Here is a 25,156-nt window from a genome sequence, read left to right as displayed (position 1 = left end):
TTAGGGTTTCTCTCTCTAGGAAGAGTGCATATTACTATGTTAACAATAAAAATTATGCAAGAAAACATAATGCTGGAATAATGGATATTGTTTTTATTTATCGGGAGACATTAAATTGATGGTAAAATATGATGGAAAGTTTCACATGAATAGTGTTGGGGGAAGAGTAAATTGTTTTTGGAGCAAAAATAAGATAGAAAGGATAAATATGTGTTTACCCACATCAGATGAGGTATATCTACGTATAACCGGAGTATAAATATACAAAAATTAAAAACTTATGCACGGTTTCGCTTCCACTCATGTCACCGTAGAAGGTTGCATGTGCATCGTGCCAGTCATGGTCAGGACTCTCGCCGAATGGATTGCTCATGGTTTGGACAAAAAGAATGATGATGAACACTAGCTGTCGCCGCTCCAAACAAGTTCTAGAACCTACTCATGGCTAGCATTATGGTAGTGGGAAAGCAATTAACTGAAGCAATGCTACTGCAAGTCTACATAACAACATCATGACTTTGCATCTAATTTATAGCACAAGTGGGATTCATAAAAGGAATTAGACAGTCTCAAGCTAACATATTTGATATAACTGGTATATATAGGAATTTTTGAATGAATTTGAAATTGTTGAGATTTTTTACAGTGACATGTACCAGACGACTCTCTTCATATTTTGAGATTTGGAAAGTTGCCGGTGCAGCTTAGCAGTTCGTAGCTTTAGATTTGGGATGAAGATTATGTGTACCTTATCGATTCTTGCCAAAGTTGCAGAGATTTTCCTGTTATAGCAAAGGGTTTTGTGCAAACAGAAACGCAATGGTCTATAAAAACCAAGGAGATAGATATCAGGTTTTTGTACGTAAATGTAATCCTTAAATGTAAGATCATATATAGAAGCATGCATATACTATAGTTTGGCATATCGTATTGGTCTATGGGACTGTCTACAATCTGGAGTATATATAGTATTTTTGTCTGGGCATGGTCATTTGCATACATGACGTATATGTGGTTTCTATTAGTCATACACTTCACTGCACTACAATGCACAATGTCGTATTTCGGTGAGATGAAGAATTTTTACATTTTAAGGTTCTTCGATCAATAATATCAATATTGAAGTCACGCCACTGAATTAATGTAACAAAATAGAGTTCCGATGGTTAAAATTAAGGGTGATAATTAATTTGTGTTCATGGTATTCGTGGTCCCAATTTACTTTATATAATAGATTGGAAATTCATGTCAAAACGATTATCTAATCTTATCAAACAACAAAAAAAACAATTTCTTAAGTATAAGTGACAGTAAATAGCTTATGTTTATTCAGCAATTCATATATGTGGATGATACGATGCATGTATCATTAAATAGGAACTTTACTTTTAACAAAGGGTTTTTGTCCATTTACCCCATTTTGAGATATTTTTTCCCACTTACCCCATTAAGTTTTTTCAATTCTCTCTTACCTCAAACACTCTAAGGAGGTCTTCCTTAATACCTCATTAAGATTTTTTTTTATACCATTTTACCCTTACCCCTTTCTTACTTAGAGAGAGGGAGAGAAACCATAGGAGACTTCGTCGGAGCCCGGTCACCAGCCGCCGGATTCAGGTCACCGCTTGTCCGATTCTAGTCACCTGCCGCCGGATTTCGGCCAACTTTCGCCAGATTTCAGTCACTGGTCGCCGGATTCCTGTCACCTGCCGCCACCCACCGGACTTTTCTGAAAACCTCACCGGAAAGGTTTATTGCCCCCAATAGACATCTATTGCCGAATTAGTCTATTGGCCCCCAGTAGACGTCTATCAGCCATGTATTGCCCCCCAATAGATGTCTATTTCCCTCTAATAGATGTCTATTGCCCTTTAATAGATGTCTATTATCCCCAATAAAACTATCGGTTGCCAGAATATGAACTAATCTCCCTAAATTTAGACCAATAAAACTTTTTTTTTGGTGAATGACCAATAAAACTTTGTTCAAAGAAAAAAAACAAAGAGATTATATCAATTTAAAAACGTCTATTGCCCTCCAACAGATGCCTATTGCTCCCCAATAGACATTCAATTTTTTTTTCATTCGTTCTGTCCCATTACTTAAAAAAAATATTAAAAAATAATAAATAAAAAACTGATTTGGGCACCCAGAAAATACTCTGGGCACCCAAGTTAAGAGCCGGACCAAAACCACTGGATCGAAGCACCTCCGGTGCTCGCCGCCGACGTCTCTCACCTGTAAAAAAATGATTTGGGTGGCTGCAGCTTCTCTTTCTCCTTCTTCTCCTTCCGAACAGATTCTCGGAGCCGAGCACAACTTCTCGCTGTTCAAGGAGGAGACTGGTTCTGGGAATATCTAAACTAGCTACACCACTAGCCCACGGTCGAGCTGGCCAGACATGAAGAGACCGAGGATCCCTGCTTCGAAATTTCCTGAAATCGAACCCAAATCTCGTCGGAGATTATTGTCTGCGGTGGGATGCCATGGAATTGAGGCGAAAGAGGCTCTTCCCTGTGATCGAGGTTGGCTCCGGCCTTCGCTAGAACTCGGACGCAAGGCTCGGATCCCAGACCGGCGACGAACAGAAGAGCCGTGCGACTGCGGAGTCCACTGCTTCAACTTCGCGTCGCTGCCGGCGGGGAAGGCTTTGAAGCCGTCTAATACAGCTCCTCAACTCACCGGAGATCGGAGGATCAAAATTCCAGCGGCACTCCTCGACTCACCAGATCTGATTCTAATTAGAGAGGAGGCGTTGTTCAAGGAGGTGGAATCGGAATTGGATTTTGGAGGGGAGAGACTGGAATCGGATTTTGAAGGGGGGGAGAGAGAGAGAGAGAGAGAGAGAGAGAGAGAGAGAGAGAGAGAGAGAGAGAGAGAGAGAGAGAGTTGTGCTGGGGAGAGAGGAGAGAGAAAGAGAGAGAGAGAGAGAGAGAGAGAGAGAGAGAGAGAGAGAGAGAGAGAGAGAGAGAGAGAGAGAGAGAGAGAGAGAGACCGATAGAGATTGGGGAGAAAGAGTTGTGCTGGGGAGAGAGGAGAGCGGCATCAAGTGTAATTTATTAATTAGATTAAGGCTAAAATTGTCATTTTGCTTCATTTTGGGTTAGTAAAAATAAAAATTTGTTGTTGGGGTAAGTGAGACATTTTTTGTTGATTTTGGAATAAAATTTTCAGATGTCAAAAGAAGCCTTTTGTTAAGCAAATTGTGTTCAAATTAACATATTTTAGAGCAAGTCAATTTCAAGTCTATAATCATAACACGAAACATAATTTGGTCTCTAGGTTGAGATATCATGTCATGTAGAGGGCAAGGCGAGGCAATGAGCTTGGAACGATTTTGGTATTTCCACATGTAAACTAAAGAAGACTAGAAAGATCGAGCACCCGCGCGATGCCGCGGGGTTTTATTGTCAATTGATCTAATTGTAGTAATACGTTCTAGCTAGGTTGTTACTAATGAAAAATTATTGTAACGAAAACATTATCTACATTGTGATTTTATTGTCAATCGATCTAATTGTAATAATACGTTCTAGCTCTAATTGTAATAATACATTCTAGCTAGGTTGTTACTGATGAAAAATTATTGTAACGAAAATATTTATCTACATTGTGCGGTGCGGTTAGTAACGTGCTCATGTAGATAAATAACAATTTAATTTACTCACTCTTAATAACAATAGGAACTGTTTGAAATGAATACTTTTAGAAGATGAAGAAAATATTATTAAGTAACCCATTGGCGGAATCCTTAATCTTATACAATTCAATTAGCAAACCCTGCACAACACTTTCTTGACATTACAAAAGATCTAATACAAATTGAGAGACAGATCTCTAGAAAATGTTGAAAACAAAATTACTTTCCAAGCAATGTAGCCCATCTTTCCTTTTGATCTTCTGTATCTGCGTAGAACCTCTTGAGCAATGAAGATGTTGTCATATACTATATACTATTCTCTGTAAATAGTTAACCACAGTACTAAATTTGCTGTTTGTTTACCAACAGAAACAAAAAATACCAACAGACTCCCTCACATTCTTTACATTGTAAATCTTTGCTGTCTCTAAAATCACACACCTTTAAAAAGCCAAAAACATTTAGACCTCACTATTTAAATACCATTAATCTCTTCATTATCCCTGGTTTTATTTTCGTTGTTAACTTTTTCTCCCTTGGTGGCTGTCATCTGTCTCAAGTATTATGAATCGACATGACCTTTCTTAAAACAATACAGCTCATAGAACAATCGCTTTTCTTCATTAATTCACAATAATTGACAAACTCTACGATTCATTCTACCATATAACAGTGTTCAACTATATTTGCAGTTCATTATCATGAGTACAAACACACGGCAGAATATATAGATAAAGCAAATATCAATATTGATTTCTATAATTACCACCTATCTTCTAGAGTGATTGTTAAATCAGTAATACACAACCTCTTTACAAAGCAAAATCCAGCAGTCTAACAATCTCTTTAAATCAGATAATGCATGACAAAAAAAAATTACCCAAATCTGCAAAATAAAATGACAACAGTTAAAAAAATTGATATTACATTAGCTGTACATATTATAAAGGGAATACAGAAATATTCCAACAGTACTTTATACTTCATACCTGAATAACAATTCAAAGCCAAGATAATATTGAGCAGCAGACAAAGGGACAGCCGCAGAAAAATGTTGCCAAAAGTTTTTTGCATATAATCTGCAAGAACAAAACAATTTTGAATTATTGAATGTAAAGAAAACAAAATATATACAGACAACCAAAAAGCATTTTTGGATGTACACTGCAGAAAAGAAAAGAAACAATTTTTTCACAAAAAACATGGAACTATCTGACAAATTGTTAATTAGATCAAACTTCTTTAGATATTATTCTTGTTTCATTTCCACTTCATCATTAAACTCTAAAATGCAATAAAATGTATGTAAGCGGTTCCATTAGCAAACTGAGACTATTATGTGTAGCAAACTGAGACTATTATGTGACACCGCGAAGCCATGATCAATTCATATGAATAATTAAACAGAAAATGATGATCTGAAATGGCTGCTTCTCTTTTTACAAACCTTACAAAAACATTTGTTTTCCTCATTTCCAGTGATAAAGGAGTCGCTCACTTGACAAGAGAAAAAAAAAAAATCTATAGTATTTTAGACAGCTCTTTGCAAAATAAGAAAAACATGATACCAACTTCCTATTCTGTTTAGCATATTTTAACCAATTGTTCCAATTATCCTCTTCTCGAAATCAATGAGCTATTTGAGACCAATATATTACCTCCTACATACACTGTAAGTTACCAATATATACATATATATATATATATGTATATATCTCAATCATGAGCTCAGCAACTTATAGAAAGCACAACAATCAACATTGTAAACCAGTATTTGTACTTATGAACTTAGAAGAAAAGATGGAACCATTCGGCCCATTCGGTCAATCTGACAAAATGTATATATTAAACAATCAACACACATTTGAACACTTCTGGCCAAGCTGGCCTTTCCATTATGAAGAACCAAATTAAATGTGGTTACTTGCAAAACAAATGATTAAATAAAGCTCCAATAATGTTGCAGCCATTACTGAAAAGGACATTCAAAGATTTTGACATCATTGTACCATAACATGACCAAGTTGATTTAATTGTATTCCCAAGTTTGGAACTGGAATTGGGAAGGCAGCTTTCAACCAGTGAAAGAACCACATACTCTTAAACAGGATTGTAGTTCAATAGTCCATACATGCAGACTGGCTTTAGAGAAGTCCAATTTAAATCCCTTGATTTGAGCAAGCAGACATCGAATGATGAAAGATTAACATAAAATGTTTGAAGTTAATTTCATGCAGAAAACAAAGCAGATACATGCAGCGATTAAAAAGTGATCATAAAGACTGAACTGAAAAAAACAAACAAATGTGTCAACTCAAAAAACAAATTGTATCGAAAGAACTCAAACAAATACAGTTCATTTTCTTTTTCGTTGCTTTCCTGATTTTCACATTGCTATTTTACCAAAAGAGCTGACCATAACATACCTACTCAATTAGCCCATTAACCCAGTTAACCCAATCGGATACCCTTTTACTGTAAAACAATATACATGGCCACAATTGCAGCAAAAGGAAAACGCAGGAAAAGGAAGAAGAGGTAAAGAAACTCACCCAAAATGCAGAAACCAAGAAACAGAAAATCTCAGATACATACGTTGCACCCGGCATAACCTGCTACAATCTCTCTAGTCTTCCCTACCCAGATCTCTCATTTCCCTTAATTGATCGAGCTCTATATACATTAATATGTAATTAATTAGCCGCCTAAGTAGACCGCCTAAACTCATCCCTTTACATAAACTACAAATTGCTGCAGAATTTGATCAAAAATTAATACCAACCAAAACTCACAAAACAAATCCATGAAATCAAGTGAACCACCATGTAACAATAAAACTACAACCTGAAACCCTCTCAATCGATTACCCAGATTCCAAATCCAAAGACGAAGAAGACCCCCAAGACATAAAAACTTACCTTAATCCAAAACCAACAACACCGAAAACACCCAATCAACGGAAACGACAACTAACAACAACCATAACAAAAGAAAAGTTCCATACCTGCAATCCTCACTCTCCCGAAACCCACCAACACAACAGATTGAAGATAATTGAAACCAAACACTCTTACTTCTCTTTCTATCAAAACACCACAATCTTGGATTAATATGGATCCAAATTTGATCCAAATCTTGCTATGGATCTCTACTTCTCTCTCAGTGTTTCTGTCTCTCCCTCTCGATCAACTGAAATCAGACCTCTTCCAAAACAAATCCAAATCTCTATTATTTTTCGCTCTCAGAATTGCTCTCTCTCTCTCTCTCTCTCGATCACTGTCGCTCTCAGAGTTTCTGTCTGAGTTGTTGTCTCTCTCTGCCGATCACTCTCTCTCTCTCTCTCGAAGTTTCCATCGACCTTATCCGTAAAACTATGGTAAAACTGTAGTTGAGGCAAGTAGCAGGGGCAAAATCGTCACTTCATTTAGGGCCTGAGTGAACATAACTCATCTTTGGTTTATAGTAAACTAGTCTTCTTGCGCATCGCGTTCGCGCGTGCATTTGGTTTTGTTGTTCATTATTGTTTCGTGGCTAATATTTCTCTCGAGTAATATCAACTTAATTGATATTCTTGCCTTAGTGAAAGTATACAGGAATGGAAAACATCCACACACTCCAATAATATCCGGCAACTATTCATCCATTCTCTTTTTAATACATGAAGGAAACAAAGTATAATAGAAGAGGAGGACATCAACTTTATCTCTTATGAAAGAAAAATTACAATAAACATATAACTGAAACAGTAAGATAGAGCACAAAACAAAGTGCAAATACAACTAAGAAACAGGCTCTGGAAACCAAAGTAAAGTTTCAAAATGGAAAGAAGCACATGAACCTGAGAAAATAAGCAGCAACCATAAGAACATTAACTAAACCAAAAATGGGCAAATACACACGAATTCTGAGAAGATTAAAGCTGTAAAGGCTAGCAGCTAATGTGACAAAGATAACCTAAACAGACAATTAAGAAAAAATATAGTAGTAAGAGTAAAGTATTTAAGAAAATCTGGAACTTATAAACTTTTATCTTGCTTTAGTAGAAAATGCATTATTATAGACACCGAATTCACATGGCACATGAAACTTGATTTCCCATAAAGTCAGGAAAACTAATCATCAACCATCATCAACTACATCAAAGAGAACAAATCAAAACTTTGAAGTTGCAGTATGCATTACAAATTCTCCAATTGTAATAAACAACCTTTGTAATTAAACCAAATTAATTATAACTTTCCATACTCCATAGAGCTTGTGGACTTTGAAAGCCAAATGATTATGCAGCACCAAAGATGTATTAAGAAGGTAACTACAGAAAAACATGATCTCTTACATAAGTAAAAGGTGAATTAAGCTGATTAGTCGTCATATTGTCGTTATGAACAAAGCCAGTGAAAGAAAAAGAACAAAAAAAATTAACTCACTTGATAGCTATATTTAAAGCAATTGATTTTCCTTATTCTCCTGCAAATATGTCAATTGTAATATAGGGAAATAAGGGTCTCCCGCAGAGGATTAAGTTAAACTAAATGCTTCAACAAAAGTCACAAAACGCGACTGCATTTCCTACTGAACAGAAGTCGAAAAACAAACTAAAAACCTAACCAAAACAACCCAGAAAAATATGAAAATTTACAGAGATGTACTAGACACACAAAGCGTCCAGCACACAAAATTTGGGAATTTTTGGAGTTCGTTTACTATGAGAATAAAATACGTCAAAACAGAGAACAGAAAGAAAAACAAAACTGGAACAGATTTGAGATTGGTTGATATCAATATAATGAAACTAGCTAGGAAGGAAGTATCCACCCCCAACAATCACACACAATACACTTTGTCCAATTTACTACCAATTAACTTAGTTGAAGACGCTCAGATTGGCTCGGTACGCTTGAACACAACCTATTACTCTTTCTTACTTTGTACGCTAGGCAGGAAGTGCTCTACACCTAGACTATTCCCAAGCAATGCAACCTAAAGGTACGTTTATTAGATTAAACATGCAGAGATCATTAAGTTTGAAAAGAGTTTGAGCAATCACTAGGCATCGCAAATAACTTAGCGCCTCGCTAAACCTAGGGTTTTGTTTACTTGCTAGTGAAAACTACCAATTACTTCTCTAGACAATTTGAGGAATCCAACTATTGATCCAGGCATCAAACAATCAAAGTATTAGAACCCTAGCATGCATACTAAGTAGGCCTCCAAAGCACACAAACATAGAATTCATCAATGAGAAATCGGTAAACAAAACCTCAACTTTATTAATTGGAAAACAAATTGAATGTCAAAGCATGTTATGGATCATGTCTAGGGGCTTCAACTGCCCCTTAACTACTGGAAATTTAGTTACACATAATTGGAATCAAAAACAAAAAATAATGAAAAAGGGAGGAAGAAGAAGAGAGAGAGAGAGCTGCTGCAGATTGATCTCCTTTTATATGCTTAGAGGTTAGGAAATCCAAAACCTAAAAGAATTAGGGTTCACGTGCTTAGGTGGAGTTTTCCTATTGGCTCTTGAACTTGATGACTTATTCTAACCATTCACATCGTGCCATTTGTCCATCATAAGTCGGAATATGAAGCAGAAACTCGTCCTCGGGCTTCTTGGTTTGATTTGGGCCTCGAAACATAAATTCCCGTCCAACCTCAGATTCACGCGCAGCCTAACCTCTTTGTACTAAATCGGCCATAACTTCCTTTAGAAAAATGATATTGATGAGCCGTAAAAAGATTTGGAAACTAGACATCCGAGGATATCCATCAATATAAAGATAATTCTCTGGATCGTTCTGAGCTGGTCTCAGTGCTCTGTCGAAGTTAACTGATCTGCACAGGCAGATTTCCCGATTTTGCTTTTCAATCCCTCTTTTACTTCTTTTCTTCTTCTTTACTCCAAGATACCTATAAAACAAATAAACAAAGTAAATAACTAGAAAATACACTAAACTAACAAAGAAAGTATGGAGATTAACTCTATTAACATCGCATAAATATGCTCTTATCATCACTGTACTTCTATGTGAACAATATACAAAAACATAAAAAAAATTAAGATACCATCAAATCCACACACTTGATCTTCAAAATTCTATGGTAGATAGTAATTCCCTTGAGTAATTCACCCTTTGAGCACCTCAAAACCAATAGTAGAGATATAAAGATGACAGACACGTACACAACAACAAAAACTGAAATTTGCAAAACTATTGACAGAAACAAATCTCACCAGCTAATAGTAAGTACAATACCTTCAACCAAATTAAGAGGTTCATTGCCTCTCCATAGCTCAAGTCTTGTGTTCGTTCTCTGATCTATCTCTTCCCCTTTTTTTACTGAAATTGTGAAAGGCAAACATTCCCATAAAAATAAGGGAAAAATTCACCAACGGTGTCTGGACACTTTGGTGACTTTCAGAATGATACCTGAACTCTGAATGTTATCAATGTGATACCTAGACTTTACTTTTCGTATTATCGTCGTACCTCTAGCGAACTTCCGTCACGTCTCCGTCAACTGTGAGCACGTGTGACTCACGTGAGCCTAAAAATGAGGGCAAAAAAGACATTCTGCTCTCAGTTTGTTTAGGGAAAAAATTCACCAACGGTGTCTGGACACTTAAGGGACTTTCAGAATGATACCTGAACTTACAAAGCTATCAATGTGATACCTGTACTCATTTTTTCGTTTCAACGTCGTACCTACGACCAATTTCTGTCACGGAGCCGTTAAATTTTGCACGTGAGTAACTTAATGAAGACAAAAAGACCGATTTACCCTCAAAAGTTTTTTTTTTCTTTTATTTATTTATTTCTTTCTTTATTCTTCTTCTTTTTTGGTTTCTTCTTCCCCTGATTTGAATCATCAAGATTCAAATCATCTTGCTCGTCCGATTCCCACCGCCAATTGCCGATCAAACACCACCGCTGTGTCTCAATCCACCTTCATGCACCGCAGATGTTTATGGTTCCCCCCACTTCAAATCCTACAGCAAATTGAAATTGCACTGAGGCTTCGCCGCTCACTCCGAGTTCATCCCCGCCGCCGCCGCCGCCGACTTAGCCACCACAACTCTCGTTCTCTCCTCCGACCCCCTTTTATACACCATTGATCAGAAACTCAGACCCTGCCAGCCCTCCACTCTCAAATCACAGCTCCAATCCCACCCTGCCATCCTCTCCGTCGTTCCCGACATGCAACACCACCTCCACACCATCCTCACCTGCAACTTCATCGGTCTAGCAGACAACTTCGGCCTCTAGCCAAACTTTGATCAAAAGCAATTGTAGGCAGCCAAAGATTAACAACTTCGACCTCCACACCATCCTCACCTGCAGAAAATTCGAGCTGTTCTGATTCACCAGCTCCGCCACTTCGCTGCTACCGACCATTGCGCCTCGCCGATTAGCAGACAAAGAACTCGGAGCCTCCACCATCGAGAAATGGAGCCTAAACCCTAGAATGTGGCCTTGAGCCTCCACTATTTCGCTGGCGGTGGAGGAAGAAGCAGCCCTTATACCCAAACCCAATCGAGAAGCAGCGGAGGACAACGTCATTGCGCAGTGGTGGAGGTTGTTGTGGCTCTCCCCCATTTTTCTTCCTGCATATTCCATGGTGGGTTCTCCAAAAGCAGTGGTGTTGGCAAGGAGAGAAGGAAAGAATAAAGAAACCGAAAAAGAAGAAGAAGAAGAATAAATAAAGAAAGAAAGAAAAGAAAAGGATAGAAAAAACTTTTGAGGGTAAATCAGTCTTTTTGTCTTTATTAAGTGAGTCACGTGCAAAATTTAACGGCTCTGTGACGGAAATTGGTCGTAGGTACGACGTTGATATGAAAAAATGAGTCTAGGTATCACATTGATAACTTTGTAAGTTTAGGTATCATTCTGAAAGTCCCCTAAGTGTCCAGACACCGTTGGTGAATTTTTCTCGAGGGTAAATCGGTCTTTTTGTCTTCATTAAGTGACTCACGTGCATTGCACGTGTAAAATTTAACGGCTCTGTGATGGAAATTGGTAGTAAGTACGACGTTGATATGAAAAAATGAGTCCCCAGGTATCACATTGATAACTTTGTAAGTTTAGGTATCATTCTAAAAGTCCCCTAAGTGTCCAGACACCGTTGGTGAATTTTTCTCTAAAAATAACGTTAGACACCAATTTATCATAAAAACCAGCAAAATTAATGAATCAAAGAATTCAAAAATTGATTACCAAAAGCATCAAATGGTGGTCCTAAAAGGAATAAACTGAGAGAGGAACTGTTTTAACCTCATTGCTGTCTTTTATATGCCTCGTGCTCGAATAATGAAGATGACTGCCATTACTTATCTTTACATATCACCTGAAAAGTACTTTTTTCTTCTTCTTATTCTACTTCTTCTTCTTATGTCATTCAGCTCTCTTCCATTGCAGTAAAATGTCCCCTTTTGTTTTTTTCCTCCCTCTAGTCCCTTTACTTTAATTTGGAGTTTGGACCTGTTCCTCACTCCACTTCCTACACTCGGTCTGCATTCATCTATTCAAATCTGTTGTAACAAAGTTAATAATATCCTAGCAACACATTAGCCAACGCTATACAATTGAAAAAGAGATGTAAAATACAGTACCAACCTTTTTGGAGGTACTTGCATTAATGAAAGATGAGTAAAACCAAAGAACCAATTAAAAAAGACAGTTTTTGAAATGCAAAAACCATGGACTTAGGAGTTTCAGCAACTAACATGAATTAGAATAAGGGCAGTGTTCCTTCTCTTGTTACACATTTGGAAGTATAGATGATTATAAACAAAGACATATAGTTGATTTATGACAAAAGAATATACTCTAGAAAGAATCAAAGAAAATTAAAGATCAAATCAGCAAATGTATCAAGTGAATGCCTAGCTTACAAAAGCACGGGTTGGAAAGAAAAATAAGAGAAATCAAATTGATGTTTTTCAATTGTCAGTACTCACAACAACAACAACAACAACAACCCCAAAAAAAAAAAGGATAAGAAAAAGAATAGTAACCAATAATCATTAACTTTGAACAGTGAGAGAAAATAGTACATTACCAATCAAGTATATAGCAGCATATATTCGTTCTTGTGCTTGTATAGGATAATTCAAATATGCATCTTATCCCTCATACCACCATGAAGAATGGTACTGCTTTCTGAATGACACAGAAAAAGGAAAACGCTCATCAAGGCTTGAACTTATAATTTCTGAAAAGATAAAAAGATAGAGAATAACAACCAATATCTATTAAAATCCACCAAACAAATGAATATGATATTGTAGTTACAGGATTCATATCAGAGGTAGGTATTATATGATTTTAGTTTGAATTTCTAATATCTTTCCAAGACTCGTCGAAGTAAAGTATACCAAACAATTTTGCATTCTTTGTTCCAAATCCTGAAAATGTTAAAATGGACAAAGGAAACGCACAATAACTACAAAAGTAGAGGAATGAAAGGATTTAATGGTAAAAAGGATTCAATTTCGTAGGTTTTTTTTTTGCAAGCAATATTGATGACAAACTTACAGATTTGAACGTGCTTGCATAGCAGACTGGATAAACCTCTACAATCACCGCATCTTTCGTGTCAATCGAAACAATTATATATCTTTCTCATCTAAACAAAATCATTCTTCATGCAATTTGTCTAAAACCCCGCTCCAACAAACATCAAAATACTAATAATTAACCTCTTCTCAAATCCTAGAAAAATAAAATCAAAAATAGTTTAACTAATCTGCATAACCTTACCTGGTATCCTCGTTTTCTTGATCGATCAACCAACTTCTCTTTCTGTCTTCGATATTGGCTACTTGTATGAACTGAATGTGATTGCGGCAGTTGAAGCGGAACCGCTTTTGAACGTGGCTCCCACATCGCGTATTGCAGTTTGATTTTCTCCAACGTTCCCCCTTATTCTTTTTTCTTTATTTTACTATACTAACCCTTGTAGATATTTTCATCTGAGTTAATTATTGTTTCACCATGGGTAATATGGGGACTTCTAAAAATTGGTGAAGCCTTTGACACGAAAAGAGGGCCTGGCTTTATAGTAGTAGAGATTTGTCGGTGAGTGGGTCCACTCATTGTTGATTTCCGAAGGAAAGAAAGTCCACCACTCTCAAAAGTAGCATCAAGCTGAAGTTATATACACGTATATACATCTTCAAATTCTGTTTGGAGGAGTCTCTGAAATTAAATGTTTCTTTAACTTTCTCACTGAACCTTTTACGCTCTATATGTTGGATTGCAAGAAGTGCACTGTCCTTATTGAACGAGACATTTATTGGTGAAGGGTTACAATTGTACACTACTGTGCTTGATTGTATTTCTTTGGTATTTTCATCCCAAGAAGGCTTCTCAAATGAAAATTTAGACATGTGGATTTCAACTGTAAGTTCAGTTCTTGACCTTGGACACAAATTTTACAGTGAAGCTCTTGTTAGTGGCAATGAGGGTGTATTTGTTTTCCAATTCTTGTGCTTGGTGCTTGAGCCATTTGCCAGGTTTTTAAGGGCTCACGCAGCTCGGAAAGATGGATTTCGTGATTTTAGTAATAAGCTCCTTGAGCCTCTGTTGCATCTCTTGGGTCTCTTGCATCTCCAGATTGGTGGAAGTAATCCTGGTTGGACGAGAAACTTAGTGAAGCTTGTTGAAGATGTATTATCTCATGTGTTGAAGGATATCGACATTGAGTGTGCCTCTTCAAACTAGGGTTTAGTTCTAGAGTTGTAATATGAGAGAAGGTTCTAGATTTCCTAATTATATTCGGATTCTATTTCCTTGTATGACAAGATTATGTACTTTGTAAATCCTTATATAAAGGGCTCCTATTATTAATTATAGAACACACACAATTCTCTCATCAATTTCTCTCAAATCTCTCATTCTAAAACACGTTATCAGCACGAGCCCTAACCACAAAAACCAAAAACCAAAAACCTGAAAATCCTTTAAGCCGCCGCTGCCTCCACTTGCCGTGCCGCACGCCCCTGCGTCTTTGCTGCCTTGCAGCCTTCTTGGACCGCCCTTACACCTTTGCTGCCCCTGCAGCATAGCCGCACGCCCGTTGCATCCTTCTCCTCTCGTTCCTGTGCATATCAGTCTGTTTGCAAGCCCCGAAACGTCTAGTTAGGAACCACGGATCAAAATCCTTTTTTCATCAAAGTTGTTCACCTATGTCTTTTCTATCTGACCTCCAAATTTCAGCCCTATTGGAGTTTTTTTGAGACCTATACATCAATAGAAGTGGAAGCTGTTCAGAAGAGAATCTGCTCCGAATTTCAACAGCCCTAGCCGCAACGCACCAGCAGCCCAGCAGCCTCGCAGCCCTGCAGCAACGCTCCCGCAATGTACCAGCAGCCCAACAGCCTCGCAGCCGCGCAACACTGCTACCTTACTTACACGCTGCCACTGCAATCCCTACTGCCCCGCGTATTTGACACCGCTGCAAGATCTGGCCTATCATGCCTGCATCAACACGCGCGTGACTCAAGCCCTAATTCATCAAGTAAGTTTTTAAAGATTAAACTTCCTGCTTTCTTGTCTTTTAAATTCCTTAATTTGCTGCAGGATTTTGAAATAAACGAACATGCGTTCAAGTATTTAATAAGCAGAATTTTGGGGATTCACGCTAAACGAACTAAGAGCGTTCGTAATCAATGAACTAAGAGTGTTCATAATCTTCGGACTAAGAGCGTCCGCAAGCATCTATTTTTGACCATATTAAACATCATTGTTTCGGTCTAATCTAAATTTCTTGGAAATCGATTTCTTGGTAGCATTAAGGCTCGGAAATCTTAATATTAGTTTTCATGGAAGCATTGACTCTGAAACTAATCCGTTCTTGTTTCTCCTTTTTGGATATCAAACTTGAACGAGCTCAATTTTACTCCATTGGATTCTACGGGCACGGGATATTTATTGCCTACAATCCAAGAGCCCTGTTCTAAAGGAACCGCTCAAGACTCACAAACTGAGATAGATAATTCCAGGGCATTTACCCTGATGAAGCGCCACATGGAGATGGCACTCTAGTTTGAGTACATGAATGAGGATAGCGCTTCGTGAATGTTTTAACAACATTCACAATTTTCCGAACTTAGAAGCATGATGGAATTATCTCTGCTTCTCTAACTTTGACAAAGTTATGGACTATTGTTCAGAAGCTCTCCGCATCAGACATTGATGCATGCCTATGAAAAACTATCACAGAAGAACAATTGATTGAGAAAACCCTCAATACCTTCCCTGTCTATGTTATGAGGTCCTCTGATTTATTTCGCACTCATGTAAACGCAAGACGGATCACAAATTTCCATCAGCTAATTGGAGCTATGGCATGTGTTGAAAGGCACAGCCACGAACTTTGTGAATGGAAAATATGGTAGGCCTCAAGATGGCTACCATGAGCACCGTTCAATGGCTAGAAGAAGTCGCCATGGATGATATGATCAACATGCTCATGAAGGTAATCGCCAAAGTTGGCAAATACATGATCAAATGAGTCATGACGTTGAGGGATGGGGGTTGGACACCATGGCCCCACTTTTGGCCATGGTAACACTAATCCAACACCAATGGTCCTAGGGACCATTTATATTGCGTCAATACGCCTCAATCAAGAGAGCATCCTCTACATTATGTTTTATGGAGTACTTGATCAATGGTGATCAAGACATCGAGTTCAAAAAGACTTTAAATCTGGTGATGAAGACAAAATGCCGCAGATTTTTATTTTGAATAGTCTTTTATTTTTCCATGAATTATGTAATGGCAATTATGCCTTAATCAATAAATGACAATTTTATATTAACTCTTTCTCAAGTGGCGCATCCAATGAAGTATGATGTCTAGGAAAGTGATTGAGATTAGTGGTACTTAAGAGAGCCTCGCTCCACCAACATCCCTCTTTACTTCCCTAGTCATATTTGATTGGAGTTACCAAACAGATTGAGTGACTACGATTTGTCTAAGTTTGATTTTTATTTTGGATTAGACTTTGGTTAAGAAACTTTGATGTAATCATTGGCTATTAATAAAGTGTCGATTCTTTTACTTAATGTCTTGGACATACCTTAATTCAAACTTTATTTGAAAGATATAAAAGCCAATGGTTTTCATGTGGAAATACATTGTGAGAATGGACAAGAGTCCTTTGCATCACCTCTAATGATTACGAACATAAACGAGTATTAGATAAACTTATGTGTCGTTCTAGTGGGTTGTATGCAACCGTTCTAGTGGGTTGTATGCAACCACTATTCTAGTCATTGATTCCAACCATGTCATGAAAAGATGACTTATGGGATTCTAACACATATAGGCTTTGGCACGACCTTTTGGGACACCCAGGTCATGATATGATGATCCGTGATACTAAAGACTTCACACAGACATCTCTTCCTCAAAACGAAGAGAAGTGAGAATCAACGGTGTCGTGATCCCCCTGAGGCAAAATCATGGCTTTGACGCTATGTATGGAGACTTGGCTCCTCTCTCTACTTCTCAAAGTAAATTGTGACATTGTGGCTCAACCAAAACCTTTATTGGTTGATTATAAGGCCAATCTTTCGTTCTGTAAAGCCTGTTTTTTTTTTACGATCAAGACCATCCTATGCAAATGACACTAAAGAAATAATCCATTCTTACAGAGAATCCAAGGGGATTTTGTGGATCGATTCAACCAACTTGCGGACTGCTTAGATGTTTTATGGTGTTGGTTAATGTGCAGACACGCTGGTCACGTGTCGCGCTATCATCCACTCGTAATACTGCTTATGATGAACTCCTAGCCCTAAACATATGGCTACGGGCTCACTACACAGATCATCCCATTCAGTCAATTTGACTTGATAATGCTAGAGAGTTTACATCGAAAATTTTCGATGACTATTGCGTATCATTAGGTATTGATATCAAGTATCATATTCCCATGTACACACTCAATTTGTCTCGCGGAAAAGCCACCATTAAAAGACTACGATGGTAGCCTGGACTTTGGTAATGCGCACCAATATTTCCACTTGGGTTATGCAATATCGCATGCAGCTATGCTAATTCGTCTACGGCTCATAGCATCCACTCAACATTTATTTGCGTTATAGCTAGTGACTGGGTTCGAGTCCAATATCTTGTACTTATGCATATTTGAGTGTGCGGTTTATGTGCCAATTGCGCCGCCACAGCGCATCAACATGAGTCATTGCAACTAATGCATATATATATTTGTGTTGGACATAAGTCTCCAACCATAAGTCCGCTATGTAAAACCCTTGACATGCTATCTCTTTTTCGTTGGATTTGCGAATTGTCACTTTGATGAGACAGTCTTCCTGTCGTTAGGGGGAGATTAGAACGTCAATGTTCAACAGGAACGACAGAAATTGTCATGGTCTATCCCCACTATGTCTTATCTTGATCCCCTAAAAGTGACGATATCACATATACCCGCTGCAAACATGTCTCTGCAAGGATTGATGTCCCCACAAGAGGACATGGTGCCACCCAGAGGAGATGAGTACGGCACCGCTACCACGGATGGTGGTATGGTGACGCCACAAAGGTGGCATAATGGCGTCATAGGCCATGGGTTCCGCTAGAAAGCGTAGGAGACCCATAGGTTCGATGGATTCTCGCCCTAAGAAGAGAGCGAGTTTTGCACAACTTGATCCATTGATCATTGATACTCAAAATCTGTCTCATGAGAATATTCTGGATTGTGGTTATGTCCAAGAGACATCGTTGGGGGACGCCTCAATGTTAGAACCAATTCCTGAGAATATAGAGATCTCTACGAATTACACTAGTGTACATGAAGACGTGAAATTATTGAGACCAATGACGTCAAACCTTACTCCGTTGAAGAATGCCAACGTAGAGAAAATTGGCCTAAATGGAAAGATGCGATCCAGGTTGAATTGGATTCACTAACGAAGAGGAAGGATTTCAGGCCTGAGATGCCAACACTCCTAACATAAAACATGTTGACATTAATAGGTTTTCGTTAGATAGCGTGATGAGAAAAAGAGATGATAATCTCGCCTTATGGAGCAAGGGTTCTCACAAAACGCCCTGGAATCGACTACGAGAAGACATATTCTCTCGTAATGGATGTCATCGCACTCCACTACCTTGTCAGTTTGGTAGTTTCCAAATAACTGAACATGCATCTTACGAATGTGGTCGCTAAGTATCTCTATGAGAATCTAGATACGGAATATAATGAAAGTTCTTGTGGACTTCATTTACCCAAATCAAGTGGCTCTAGACCATGGAGCGCGTAAGCAACGAGGTTGAAACGCTCACTAAAGTGACTGCTTGATTGGGAAGGGATATGATGAACTATGCCCACATGTTTCCATGACAAGTTCCGGATTTACAATTGTTGTGGTTTATGTTGATAAACATAATTGGAACCCATGAGAGTTAAGGGAAACCGCTGAACACCTGAAATCCGAGTTTGAGAGGAAGAACCTTGGGAGAACACGGTTTTGTCTAGATTCAGAACTTGCATACCTTGTTAATAAATGCTTAGGCAGTTTTATAAAGTCAAATATGCACTCCCATGGTCGTCCGTAGTTTTGGCCCTAAGAGGGATCCGTTTCGTCCCAGGGATGATGACGAAAACGTGTTAATAGCAAAAGTGCTTACTTGAGTACAATATGCGGATTATTGTACTTATCACAATACAAGACCGGACACCTCAATTGTTACGAACTTGTTGGCTAGATATAGCCCCGCGCTAACGCAAAGTCATTGGACTGGTATAAAGACAATCTTTCGTTACTTAAAATGTATGATAGATATGGGCTTGTTCTATCCCTACAGAGAGAAAAGAATGACGGAAGAATGAGAACGGATCTCATTAGCCCAAGAGGCGCCGTCCAAGACGCCATGACGGGCAAAGCTGGCACCGCCAAGGGTGGCCCGCGTCATCCTCCTCCCTACACCAAAACGTTGGTGATGTTCGCTGATGTAGGGTATCTCTCTGACCCTCACAAAGGTCGCTCCCAAATGGGTTATGTCTTTACCATGGGAAGCACCGCGATATCTTGGAGGTCTACAATGTTGCTATTTCCTCAAATCATACAAAGACTATTGCTCTACATGAAGCTGTGCGTGAGTGCATATGGCTAAGGTTTGTAATTAGACATATTTGAGGAACTTGTGGTTTGAAGTCTACCACAGATGAACCTACATGCATTTATGAGGATAATGCAGCTTGTATTGAGCAAATAAAGTTAGCTTTCATCAAGGGCGACAACACCAAGCATATATTGCCTAAGTTCTTTTACAATCAGCAACAACAATCACTTCTAAATATTGAAGTGAATCAAATCCGATCAGAGGATAATGTAGCGGACTTATTCACTAAGTCGTTACCTAAATCCACCTTTAAGAAACATGTGAATAGCCTCGGATTGAGAAAATTATCCGAACTCCCATGATTTTAGCAATTAGGGGGAGATGTCGACATCAGGGGGAGGAATAATCTCTACATGATCGATCTCGAAGAGTGAAGGACGTGTTGTGCTCTTTTTGTCCTTCGACCAGGGTTATTTTTGTCCCATAGGGTTTTTGTTACCTGGCAAGGTTTTTAACGAGGCAACGATCAAAGCATCATCACCAAGTTTGAGTGGCACAAGGGGGAGTGTTGAAGGATATCGACATTGAGTGTGCCTCTTCAAACTAGGGTTTAGTTCTAGAGTTGTAATAGGAGAGAAGGTTCTAGATTTCCTAATTATATTCGGATTATATTTCCTTATATGACAAGACTATGTACTTTGTAAATCCCTATATAAAAGGCTCCTATTATTAATTAGAGAACACACACAATTCTCTCATCAATTTCTCTCAAATCTCTCATTCTAAAACATCATGGGCTATATCACCCACTCCACATTGATGGGTTTTTGAGTTCATGTAGTACTGAAAAATGCGCCACATCCAATCATGGGAAGTCAAAAGATTCCAAAACAATCAACCAGAGTTATCATAGACATTTATTTGATAAAGTGGAAGGAATTTTAGCTGCAAAGAATGCTTTTGCAGTAGAAAGCATAGGAGTATTGTTACACTTGCTTATTGATCAAGTTAAAAGGCTAAAGAGGGATTCAGTGCATATGGTTGCTGGGCTTCAAGAATTATTCTCAAAAGATATTTATCATCAAGTTCATGATATGATCTTGGCGTTAATGGATCACACATTTTATGTGTTTCTGACATTAAATAAATATCAATCCAATCATGTTGTTTGTTTCCTTGAGGTTGCTGAGCTGAATTTTGGATGTGCCCAAGAACAGAGAAGTTTATTGAATTCGTCCAATTATATTGAAGCCTGGAAAAGTGTAAAACTGGCTGCTAAGATTTTGAAGGAACAGATGCAGATCTTACTTGTAAATGTGAAGAATGGCATTTGTAATGGAAAAGAGGAAGTTTCTGTTGATGCTTTAAATTTGAACAAGTTTGCTTCCATAATTTCGTGTTTTAGTGGGTTTTTATGGGGCCTGGCATGCGTTGTGATCGACACAGATGGGAGAAATAGTGATGAGAAAGCTAAGTTGTCAAGGTGGAAACTTGAACTAATCTCCGAACTCAACCTCTGTATAAAGGTTTTTGAAGAAATTTCTAGTCTTCTACTACAAATGTTTATTCTTGACGATAATCAGCAGCCCACAGGCCACAACTATATGTCATGCCTATAATCTTCAGAAGTCGGGCTACAATTTAGATTTGTTTGGTGCAGAGAAGATTTTGCCGGAAGGCAATGATGCTGACACTGATATTGCATATGGTGGACTACAGGATGAATCTACAATTGCAGTGACATGCTCAGCATCATCTGACATCTGTGAAGACTCTGTAATTGGTAGTGCTCATAGAAGAAGACCGCACTTGAAAGATGCAAATAGTGTTGCTAGTGTTCTCACTGCTGTTGATTCATTTAAACTGCAATCTTTAAATAAGCCTTTGTTGAGAAGCATGCTAAAAGGTGATTTCCCCAACGCAGCATTTTTACTCAGGCAGTTGTTAATCGCCTCTTCTGCTATTTTGAGGCTAAATTTGCATATTAAGAGTGCTCTCATGTTGTCATGCTTGGTGCATAAGTTTGCTGGCATTATGCAAGTAATCAGCGGACGCAATTAAGGTGCCACACTTCTATTATTTTGTGGGGGGAAATATCACCAATGGTCACTGAGTTATGACTTATTCGACACTTAACTCACTGTATTTTCAACAATATCACTTAACTCACTCAGTTTTACATCCGTCTTTCACTTAACTCACTGCCGTTAATTCTACCGTTAGAAGCCGTTAAAATTGAGGATATATTTGTCAAAACACTTAAAAATCATTTTTAACTTAAAAAAACTACATTTATTAGATTTTTTTTTCAATTTTTTAAAATTTCGGAAATTTCTAATAAAAAATGATTTTTTTTAACTTAAATATAATTTGAAAAAAAATTGTCTTTTTTTTTTTTTAAGTTAGAAATGCATTTTTTAAGTGTTTAGACAAATATATGCTCAATTTACATTTATTAGACTTTTTTCAATTATTTAAATTTCTAAGATTTCTAATAAAAAATGATTTTTTTAACTTAAATATAATTTGAAAAAAAATTTGTCTTTTTTAAAAGAAGAAGAAGTTAGAAATGCATTTTTTTATTGTTTAGACAAATATACCCTCAATTTTAATAGCTTTTAACGGCAGAATTAACGAGAGTGAGTTAAGTGAAAGACGGATGTAAAACTGAGTGAGTTAAGTGATATTGTTGAAAATACAGTGAGTTAAGTGTCGAATAAGTCATAACTCAGTGACCATTGGTGATTTTTTCCTTTATTTTGTGTGTTTAGATGGTGTTCTGAAGTATCTGGAAGAATTAGGGAATCATTTTCCTTTGACTAATCCTACATTATCCAGAGATCTGTTTGACAAGATGGTTCAGCTACAGTTACAAGCTCTAGGGAGATGCATAACTTTACAAGGGAAAAGAGCAACTCTTGCATCTTAGGAAACAAGCACCAACACACCCATAGGAGAAAGGAGATTTTCTAAGCATCATCTTTTTCTGGCTGGGAATATTTATTGGATGAATTCAAAGCTAGGTTGAGGTCATCCACTACTAGAATTATGCTCATAGACATCATGACAATTAAATCGGTGAGAAATACACCCGATGTAAAACAATGTCATTAACATCGATTCCTCAAAAACTGATTTGTATGCATATAACTGACATCGGTTTTGAAATTAGCCGGTGACAAAACTTTCATTTGAATTTTCAGAAAAACGCTAAGCGGCTAAGTTAAAAAAATTTAAAGAAGCGCGGGGGATGAAAAGCTCATTCCCACACTTAGACATATTTGTATTGACTTCAGATAGCCCTAACACTATTCGACCAAACCTCCCTTTCCTCTTCTTCGTTCTCTGCTTCTGACCAAAACCATCCTCTTCTTCGTTCTCCACCTCCGACCAATACCCTCCTCCACTTCGTTTTCTGCCTCTGACCAATACCCTCCTCTTCGTTCTCTCTCTAAAACCTGCTCCGTCTCTCTCTGGAATTGACGAAGATGAAGTCTATGCAGCCGCACGACAATTTCTTACGGGAGACAATGGAGCCTCCCCAGTCGCCAAACCCTAGCTCCGGCAAGCCTCCAAGGAGAAAAGCGCCTCCGCCTTCAGATCTAACTATACGGCCATGGATTCGAAGCCTTTGCCGGGGGCCAAGTTGAAGAGTACATTGCCACCACGGCCGCTGCCGTCAAATCCTCTCAAACGGAAGCTTGGGATGATTCCTAAGAACTCTGTCCATGGAGCCTTTGATTCCAGTGTCCAGGTACTACTCTATTTCTTGACCGACCTAAATCTCTTTATCAGAAACCTTCCCTTCACTGTTGACAGTGCTCAGCTAGTTGAGCTCTTCGAAGGTGCTAGGAATGTTGAGATGGTCGAGGTATGGTTTTGCTTTTCGTTCCAAATTTCGCATCTTTTTGTGAATTGACTGAAGATAATTTGTGGGTTCATTTTTCTTGGGATTAATGGAAACATTTTAATGGAATTTACAGGTTATGCACGATAAGACTACTGGGAGAAGCAGAGGATTTGGGTTTGTGTCTCACCATTTGGGATCACGAAATTTCGGTAACTAACTTTTTTGTGCAAGCTCAAGTAATGTTATTCAACAAAATTTCATTATGAAATTTGTAGAGGATTGCCAAATTGCTTAGTCTAAATGTTCGAACTGCATTGAACCTAGCGTTTGGTGGATTGAAAGATTCCAGTGGTGGTTTTGAAAGCGCGGAGCTTTCGGTGATTCTGTGCAATGATGAGTGTATGAGAAAACGTAACAAGGAATGGAGAGACGAGGATCGTGCTACTGGTGTTGTTTTCAAGTCCAAGCATGTGCCTGGTCTTAAGATAGTTGTATTTTTGTCTTTACTTTTTAAGATGGTTAGTAAGTAAAGGTGTAAAGATGTATTTTTTTGGAGATGAATGTGTGACGTGTATTGGTATTAATATGTAGGTTGTGTTGGGTGACATTGTGATTTCTGTTGAGATGGCGGCAAGGCAAGCAGAGCAAAGAGGCCACACACTTCTTGATGAGATGCGCCTTCTCATGGTAGGACTACTAGTGCTTATATTGCTCTTGCTATATGTGACATTTTGTTGAATGAATGTGATGCTTTCTGAGTCCCATTATAGTACATTTATCCATGATAATTGCTTATATGAAAGTTGCATGTTGATGCCATTATGGCAAAAATTGCTACTGGAAAGCTTAATGTATTGTACTTTTAATGTCATTGGGAGAAACACATTTCTTGGACTGCCCGATTCTAATGTGCAAGCCAGCTGTTGGGTTAAGGTTTTCAGTGAAGAGATAATTTCTCATGGAGGAATAGTTGTTGGCTATTATATATATATATGAACTCACAGCCATGACAAGTACATAACTTTATGACTAAAAAGAGGAAGAAAAACTCTGGGTTTTAATGGGACATAAGTTTCCTAATGTCTTTTTCCGTGCTCCACCATGTAGAACCTCCGATTATCCCGGTGATGTTTGGTGAGTCTGTGAGTTGTTTTTGAGTTTATTGAATTGAAATGTATGCTTGGAGGTGATGGTAGTTTGTTAGTTAATTATTTGGACTATGAAAGGTCAAGAGAAGATTATTCTCTCTCAGGTCGTATTAGCTGAAGCTTTGATTTGTGTTCTTCTACATGAGATAACATTCTTCATTGAGCTTTTTGGGCTTGCAACGAAGTTCGAAGCCTTATTGGTTAATAGCAGTTTTGCTGTTAATTCATAGTTTTAGTCTGTGTTTTTCCCTTCTCCATTGCTACGAAGCTTTTAACTTGTTTCTTATGTTTCACTTTAGTTGGAAATTGGAATTGAAAGGTGCAGTTCTCCTTGTTTTTGCCAATAAGCAGGTAAATGCTATCCTAAAACCCATTTGTTTTATTACCAACACTTCTATTGTTTCATTGCAGCAACTCTCTT

At 38.0% G+C, this 25,156-nt stretch overlaps 1 protein-coding gene and 2 long non-coding RNA genes across 5 annotated transcripts in view; 1 reads left to right on the top strand and 2 right to left on the bottom strand.

The window, feature by feature from the left end:
• Nucleotides 1-25,156, top strand: part of LOC112170218 (disease resistance protein RPV1) — a 94,169-nt gene that overhangs the window by 13,143 nt on the left and 55,870 nt on the right. The gene's annotated exons all lie outside the window — the stretch shown is intronic.
• Nucleotides 3,690-7,036, bottom strand: LOC112170225. 3 transcript variants are annotated; one of them, XR_002925041.2, is made up of 3 exons: nt 6,645-7,011; nt 4,630-4,719; nt 3,690-4,526 (listed from the first exon to the last, which is right to left on the bottom strand). It is a non-coding gene; the product is annotated as an uncharacterized LOC112170225 (long non-coding RNA). The 3 variants fall into 3 exon arrangements; XR_005802050.1 differs by having other exon boundaries at nt 3,690-4,719; nt 6,193-7,036; XR_005802049.1 differs by having other exon boundaries at nt 3,690-4,719; nt 6,645-7,008.
• On the bottom strand, nt 9,886-12,801 carry LOC121050129. Its single transcript, XR_005802053.1, has 3 exons — nt 12,701-12,801; nt 11,857-12,170; nt 9,886-9,981 (listed from the first exon to the last, which is right to left on the bottom strand). It is a non-coding gene; the product is annotated as an uncharacterized LOC121050129 (long non-coding RNA).

Source organism: Rosa chinensis, chromosome 6 (assembly GCF_002994745.2).
Source record: "Rosa chinensis cultivar Old Blush chromosome 6, RchiOBHm-V2, whole genome shotgun sequence".
Lineage (NCBI taxonomy): Eukaryota > Viridiplantae > Streptophyta > Magnoliopsida > Rosales > Rosaceae > Rosa > Rosa chinensis.
The sequence above is the reverse complement of the archived record's forward strand: the minus strand, read 5'-3'. Positions and strand labels throughout refer to the sequence as shown.